The sequence below is a fragment of the Gossypium hirsutum genome, chromosome A02, assembly GCF_007990345.1.
Source record: "Gossypium hirsutum isolate 1008001.06 chromosome A02, Gossypium_hirsutum_v2.1, whole genome shotgun sequence".
NCBI classification, from domain to species: Eukaryota; Viridiplantae; Streptophyta; class Magnoliopsida; order Malvales; family Malvaceae; genus Gossypium; species Gossypium hirsutum.
This window is the reverse complement of record NC_053425.1, coordinates 101,399,452-101,408,348: the sequence shown is the minus strand read 5'-3', so window position 1 is coordinate 101,408,348 and position 8,897 is coordinate 101,399,452. Positions and strand designations below refer to the sequence as shown.

The 8,897-nt window shown below is 33.1% G+C and overlaps 1 non-coding gene across 1 annotated transcript; it reads left to right on the top strand.

Annotated features, from left to right (window-relative positions):
* The first annotated feature begins 3,343 nt into the window (after positions 1-3,343).
* Positions 3,344-3,450, top strand: LOC121217421 (small nucleolar RNA R71). The gene has a single exon (XR_005913524.1). It is a non-coding gene; the product is annotated as a small nucleolar RNA R71 (small nucleolar RNA).
* The last annotated feature ends 5,447 nt before the right edge of the window (positions 3,451-8,897 follow it).

Sequence of the window (8,897 nt, the reverse complement as noted above, 5' to 3'; positions counted from 1 at the left end):
TGAATTAATCCTGAATCAGTTTGTGAATTAATTCACTTGTGACGTTCATGGTGTTATTTAACTAAATCCTGAGTTAGTCACTGACCATGTGTATGCAACTCATGTGCTTTGATATAAGTGGAGGCTTATACTTTAAAGACGATCGAGCCCATAGCCAGTATGTTGGGTACATGACTTGTATATGGCATGGATTTATTAGCAACATTTTATAGCTCAATTAAAGAGTTAATGATATCCTTTCATTGGCATTGTGTGGATTGATAAATATGGAATGTGGTCACGAGTTGCTTATTCTCGAACGATCAATTTATCATAGTCATTTGTTGACATTGATCATATTAATCATTAAGAAGACACAATGGTGGCAATGAGATAAAATAAGATTGTATTGAGTGAACAGATTTGACTCAAAGGAATCAAGGATATCATATGAGGGTAACACACACATGACGAGGTCATTAGAGAAATCAGTTGGGTGAATTGCTTTTGTAAAGTGTATACAATAAGGAGGTTTCAATTATGGTAATTCTTTTGGACTGACTCCATGATTAAGTAATTGCAAATTAAGAACGATGCTTCTTGACATAATTGCAATCACTAGATCCTAAATGTATATGCCCGATTGGTCCCACCGCTAGCTCAACAAAAGCTCGATCAAACTCAATTTGAATCAGAAGAAAATTGTACAACTTTGAGAATAATTTAATTGTGTCAATTTATTCGATGTAGAATTAAATTATGTGGTCGTGAGAATTATTCAAATAGAGAATTTGATTAAATAATTTTCTTGAAAAATTAATTTGAAAAATCTAAGTGATTTTTGGAAAAAATATTTTTGATAAGTAAAATTAAATTAATCAAATCAATTAAACTAATATGATATTTTTGGAAGTTAATTTTCAAGACAGACAATTGGCCCAATGGGTAATTGAATTTGAAAATTAGACCTAATATCGTGAATTGGGCCTAGGAGCCCAAAATAAAGACCAAGACCAAAAAACTGGTTGAACTGGGCCCGGTATGTAAAATCGGGCCGATGGTCCAACCAGTGGCTAGATCGGACCGATCGGGTCGTCTTTGACCTATATCGAACCAATAGCAGCCGAACCAACTCAGGATGCCATAAGGGTGTTGCACCTGCATCACCAGACACGGCGGTGCCGGCGGTTTTGACGGCGACATCCCGGTGGTTGACGGCGGTTGGTCATCGGTAGTTGAGCAATGGAAGAGTTACATTCCTACTGGGACTCTTCCAGAGTATTTAATTTCAGATTAATTATTCCAAAAATAATATTATTTTAATAGTTTAATAGTAAATTTAATTTAATACTTATCTTAATTGTATTTTATTAATTTAATACTAAAGTGATTATCTTAATATTAAATTTAATTTAATCTTTATCTTGATAAACATTCTATTATTTTAATAAGATTTACTATTAAATTTAATCTAATATTTAAAATAATATTATTTTAATAGTTTAATAGTAAATTTAATTTAATACTTATCTTAATTGTATTTTATTAATTTAATACTAAAGTGATTATCTTAATATTAAATTTAATTTAATGTTTATCTTGATAAACATTCTATTATTTTAATAAGATTTACTATTAAATTTAATATTAAAGTGATTAAGTTTAATCATAGTTAAACTCTCTAAACTCTCCCTATATAAAGGGAGCCTTGGGTCATTATTTGACACACAATTGGATTCAAGAGAAAGTTGTAGAGAGAAAATTCTCTGAAGAGATTATTCTAGAAAATTTCTAAAGATATTTTTCTGATTTACGACTTGACCTAAAAGTTTTAAAAAATTGCAAAATTACCCTACTGGTAATTTTTGTGAAAAATTTTCTGATTCGAAGCGAGGCCACACTCGGTAGACGTGAGCTTAAGGGTAGCAGAGAAGATAACTTAGTCGAAGTGCTCATCCTAAACGAATCGAAAATGTACAATTTTGATTAAGTGTTTATTACTTTAAATATCACAACCAAGATTTTGTTGTGGAAAAAAAATTAAAATTCTGGTGTTTCTTATAAATTTATTTTCCCCTACGTTTTCCGAACCCATTTTCCCAACAGAAACTTCCTAAATCCTTCAACTTAGGAGACAACTTGTTCTGGAAAAATAGGCTACATTCTGTAGTCAAGGCTACAATTTCTAATTCCCTAAGCTTTCTTTTCTTAGACAGAAATTCCTTCATAGCTTTTGCATAGTTTGACATTTTCTCCAAAGCTTCCACTAACAGAATGTTGATATGTAGTTGTTTCAATACATCTAACATTCTCTTAAATTAAGTATCATGTTGTTTCTTATGTTGCTGGAGTCTTTGAGGGTATGGAGGTTGTGGAAATTTGGCTTGGACTAGACAGCTCTTCCGAGGTAATATATCTGTATGTAACAAAGGAGTTAGCTTATTAGAATTCACTAGTTTAGATTTTACCTCTTCAGAATTTGTAGAGTCTGGCTTCTCTGGTGTAGGAATTCAACTGTTGGTTAGTTTTTCTCTTTCTTGGGAGGTTTATCTTCAACCTCAACTTCCTTGGATTCGAAAGTCTTTCCACTTCGTAAAGTGACCATTTGCAATTCTCCTTACCCGATTTTCTTAGGTTCTCCATGTCATTGGGCAAAGCTCCTTGTTGTCAAATTCAAAATTCATTGGCTAACTGCCCTATCTGGTTCTCCAAATTTCTCAATGTTGCATCATTCTTCTCCATGTATGCTTTTAATAAGTTCTTAAGATTATTAGAAGACTCAACTAGTAGAAGATTTTCTATGTTTCTTGGTACAACACCTTGGGGCTTGCTTTTAAGCCCATTAGCTAATTTTCCCACTTGATTTTCTAGGTTCTCCAATGTTGTTGCTTAGCCTTGAATCAAGGCATCATTTTTAACAATGAATGCCTTCAATAAATTCTCCAAATTATTATAAGGTTCACCTTTTGGTGGTTTTTGAACTTGTTGATTGAAACCAAGAGGTTGATTTGCTCTATGCTGCATATAGTTGTTCTTCGATCCACCTCCTTGATAGTGGATTGGTGGCTAAGCTGCAACATAATTTAAACCGTTAGTAGTAAACTATTTCAACATTGAAGAGATAGAAGATAGCTGAGTTAAGAGTGAAGTAAGGGCATCTACTTCATGTACTCCAGCTACTCGTCTTCCTAAAGTTTCTTGATTTGTCGGCCATTGGTAATTGTTACTAGCTATTCTCTCGATGATTTCATAAGCCTCATTCTAAAACTTTGATAAGAGAGCACCATTCGCAGTAGCATCTAACACTAGCCTTGTGTGTGCATTGAGACCATTATAAAATGTCTCTAACTGGATACAATATGGAATCCCATGATGAGGACATATATGAAGTAACTCATTGAATCTGTCTCACGCCTCGTATATAGACTCATCATCCATCTGCTAAAAAGTGGTGATCTCATTCCACAACTTAGCATTTTTGCTAGGTGGAAAATAATTTACCAGGAAGTGTTCAGCTAATTCTTGCCAAGTAGAAATTGAGTTGGATGACAACAAATCAAGCCATGCTCGTGCTCAATCTCGCAACGAGTATGGAAACAACTTCAACCTCAGTGTGTCTTTAGTTACACCAGCCATCTTGAAGTAACCATTCACGTCCATAAACACACAATTATGAAATCGTGGATCTCCTTTGGGCATTCCATTAAATTGGTCTATTTTTTGAAGCATCTAAAACTTCACAGGCATCAATTCAAACTGTGATGCCTAAATCTCTGGTCTCCTAATTCTCAGATTTAACTCATTAAGACATGGCATAGCATACTGCTTTATAGCTCGATCCCTATCACCGGTAATAAGGATTGGATTAAGAGAATTAACAACTCTATTCCCTTGAAATTTGTTTTTATTTTCAAGGTCTATTTCGACCGCTTGTCTCTGGGCTAATCTTTCTCATCTTCTTTGTCTAGATGCCCATTTGATTTTAGGGTCTATAGGGAGTAAATCGATGATTTGATCTATGCTCATGAAGACCTAAAAAGAAAATCACAAAAATAAAGAATAAAGAAGAAGAAAATAATGAAATAATAAAAAATAATTAAATAAGAAAAAATAAAAATAATTAATAAACCAACTTGTAAGAAATAATTTCACAAAAAATGATTAAGGGAACAATTTCCAGCAATGGTGCCGAAAACTTGTAATGCGTGGTTTGTGTAATGTTCACAATTGTTATCAGTAATAAGTACAAGAGTTATTGTCTCCATAGGAACTATATGTGTTAATCAATATTTTGTAAAATTGAAGTTAACAATTTGGTAAGAAAAACACAATAGTTTTGATTGGTTGATGTTAAGTAAAAATAACTATCTAGATGCAAAATGATCCCTAAATGAAATGTATGCAATAAAATGAATGAGATGGATTTAACAACATAATTCAAAAGATTTCAGCAACAACATGAATAGACTAGAATAATCACATCAATTAACTACATTTTCATCATGTTAATAATGTCTCAGAAGATATTCCATGGCAACTTGATCTTTCATGAGTCTGAAACCAATATTAAGTCCTTTCAGAATCTTTTACTTAGAAAAAACATATATTTTACTAATCATATTCAACTAAAGGTTTCTTAGAATTCATGTAAAGTAACAGGGGCGGGTAAGGTTTGAAACAATTTAATCACATAAACCTAAAAACTATGCAAAATAATAGAGCTCGTTAAATTTATTATGAACCTTTAATTTAGTTGGGTTAGAATCTAAATTAAACATGCACTTCTCAACTATTGTGTCCATTAGCTGTCGTTTGGTTAGGATTTCTTCGATAATTCTAATGCATCCAATCACATATGAATAAAATACATGCTTGAATTTAATTGAAAACATGATCGACTGAGGCACAGAATTAACACCCCTAACCTGTATCCGTCGCCGGAATATGGTTACGAGACATTACCGAGTAACACACCTCATTCACATATATTTTCATATTCATAATCAAAATCCATTCAAAACATTCACAATATCCCTTGTAAGGCTTTACGAGACCTTAAAACATGCTTAGAAGTGGTTCGGGACTAAACCACTAATATTTGTAAACTTTGGGAAACTTAGAAAATTTTCTTTGATTTCAGGGTCACACGCCTGTCTGAACAGGTCGTGTGCCTCACATGGCTATCAGACACACATGTGTCATAGACCGTGTAAAAACAGGGCATACATACTGACTTGTACCATACGGCCGAGGACACGTCCATTTGCCATGGCTGTGGTAAAACTAGTGAGGTTACTGACTTGGGTCACATGGCTGACCACACGCCCATGTGCCAGCCCGTGTGCCATACACGACCATTAGACACGCCCGTGTGTCTAGGCTGTGTAAAAAACGTAGGGTATCCTGACTTAATTCGAAAGGATACCCAGGGGACACACGGTCGTGTAACATGACCGTGTGTCGCACATGGCTGAGACACACGCTCGTGTCTTTACCCGTGTGGACAAAAATAGGCCATTTGTAAAGCCAATTTGCCACCCTTTCTCATGCACACCTAACCATCAAAATGGTATCATTTCAGTAAGAGTATGCCCAAAGATCAATCATGAGATGGTTGTAATAACATACTTGATTTACCATGTTTATTAATATAAGGCGTTGCCATTATTGTTTCATTTTCTTTTCTGTGTGTATAAATAAACTATTTTATAATAATGTCCTGAGAATAATATGATTATTCTTAAAAGATCCTTAGTCAAGTATTATTGTTGACTAGGACAACAATAATGCATTAAGACTAACATGTAGTTGATTGATGATAAAGAGTTGTCATTGATATGGAGTGTCAGAATCAATGCATGAATATGTGTGTTAGAGAACAACATATTGGACTGACCCGCTATGAGTATGTTTATTAGATTATTATGTAATTGTCACAACATTACTTATAGTGATTGATATGTATATGATCCTCAGATTTGAGATCATCATTATCCCAACATCGAGAGTTGTATATTTTGATATAGTCAAACGTACACCGTAACAGGTTGTTTTATAAAGGCTGATGTTGGATATACCACAATCTATGGAGAGGGATATGGTTGATAAATATAGGATAAGTCTCTTCTACATAATGAGAGTAATATCTTAGGCCACTTGATTGAGTTAGATTAGAAATGCATGGCCATGCTCAAATAAGTTGACATGAGATGTCATACTTATTTGTGTATCATAGTCTGCTCAAGGTATCAAGAAACATGGGATGGACTATGCAAGTGTGACTATTCCATGACTTGTGTCCATTCCAGAGATAAAGGACTTAAGGATTAATGCATGAAAGGTTAATCACAAAAGGTTATGTCGAATCATTACTTCTTGTAACTTAGGTAGCAATGATGCATTGATAGATGCCACTCATTGCTTGTAACATTAGAATCGTTCTAGTATTACTGCTAACGTTACAAGAACCTACAGGGTCACACCCTATAGTTGAAATGAACGGAATAAAACATAGTTGGTATTGTGTTTAGTTGTCACATGAATTAAATTAATTATAGAATTAATTTAATTGGGCAATCAAATATCGAACATATTATATGTACAAGGATGTTGTACACATAAGGAGAACATAATTATATTAATATATGAATTTGGTTCGTATATAAATTTAAACAAATATAGTTTACCGAAATCTTTATTATAATTAATGTAATTATTATGTTCGGATTAAAATTTAATAAATTAAGAATTCATTATATACATACCAATTATAAGGGGAGTTATATATAAAAAGGGAGAAAAACCCTAAAAAGTTAATATATATATACAAACCCGAAGCTTTACTATTAGGTCTAGCAGCCGTCAAGCAAAATATCTCTGAAAATAGTTTTGAGGATTTCTTCCGTTCATTGTCAAGTGGGTGGATTACGTAGAGGTCGGGATCATAAATATTGCGGCTTGGATTCGAAAGCAAAACAATATTCTTATTGTCGAGGCTTCACTGTCTACTCAGATTGAAGTTTTGGTAATTGCGAAACCTTTTTCACCTTGATTCGTTCCTCGTACATGGATCTATGGTTTGGATTGCCGGAATATATATATTTTTTTCCGCTATGCCATAGGGGTACCGATGTTCCAACAATTTCAACACATCTATCATCAACCAAATCATTCTTCTCAAACATACCAATTCATCATCTATAAATCATACCAAAATATACCATTTCTCAAGCATTAATATATCAACTAATAAATAACCAAATGAGCAACCACTTAGTCATACCAATAACCATGGAAAACATGCCAAAACACATGGTAAATTATAAACATCACATATATCATTTGTCAACATATAAATCAAGCCACACATGGTAAATTATAAACATCACATATATCATTTGTCAACATATAAATCAAGGCAACTCAAATGGCCATACACATCACCATTTACAAGCCAAATCGCATGGCTAATATTGTAACTCAAAACATACCAAAATGACACTAGCCTATACATGCCATATACCATATATACAATGCTTCAAAAGTACCGAGTTAATCGATAGTGTGATGACATTTCCCAACGATCCTCGAGTCTGAGTTAGCTTTGATACTCTATAAAACACAGACAAATAACACACAATAAGCTTCATAGCTTAGTAAGTTCGTACTAAATAAACTCGACAGTTCATAATATTCAAATAATCAAATAATAAACACTTAATCAGTTTCATATCATCACTCAATTCTAACCCATAACCATTTATCATATATATACAAATCCTTCAAGCTTCATGCACATAGCATCAACTACCACATAGGTATCGTACGTACCTGTACTCTCCCGTATTTATTTATTACAATTTCATCTATTTGTTGAATACGTTAAGCCATCCGGAAATCTTTCAATACTCAAGGAACTCGCACACTTAGTGCAAAAATGATTAGCCAAAGCTATAACGATATCGCACACTTAGTGCCATCACATTAAACCGAAGTTATCTCAGTATCGCACACTTAGTGCCACATATAGTCGAAGCTATTCCAATTCACACACTAAGTGCTATATATAGTCGAAGCTATCTCGAAACGCACACTAAGTGCCAAACGTAGTCAATTTGTTGTCATACTCAACCATAGTCTTATATATACAATTTATGCAATATTAAATCATTCAAAAAATAATTGTAACAATGTTTATCACGTACGAACTTACCTCGTACTCAGAATTGATGAATCGGATCGATTATTCGACAACCTTTGATTTTCCCTGATCTAAATCTAAATTCTTTCTTTCTTGATCTACATATATTCAAAATTAACCCATTTAATCACCAATTCATTCAATTTAATCCACAAACACATAATTTTAGCCACTTTGCACTTTGGCCTTAAACTTTCACATTTTAACAATTTAGTCTTTATTTCATAAAAACACAAATTACTCAAAATTCAATAAGACCCATGCTTGGATGAATTCTCTATAGGTCCCAACCCATATTTTTCATTTATTTCACAAATTAACCCCTCAATTTACACTTTTCTCAATTTAATCCCTAATATGCATTTTTACTCAAAATCACTTTACAAAACATGTATATTAAACACCAAGCTTTCATAATTCATCATCAAACACCATAAAACTCATGGATCCATCAACAGAATTTTCCAAAATCACTAACAAACTCAAAAATTAAGGTACGGGCTAGATAATACTCAAAGCAACGATCTCAAAAAACGTAGAAATCATAAAAAATAGAGCTCAAAGCATGCCTCAATCAAGATATGCAAGTGCCAAATATCAAAGCCCTATTTTAGCTTTCTTCTTTGCTTCATTCGGCCATAAAAGATGATAATGGAACCATATTTGATTTTTGTTTTTACTTAATTATACATTAATTCCATTATTACCATTTTAACCT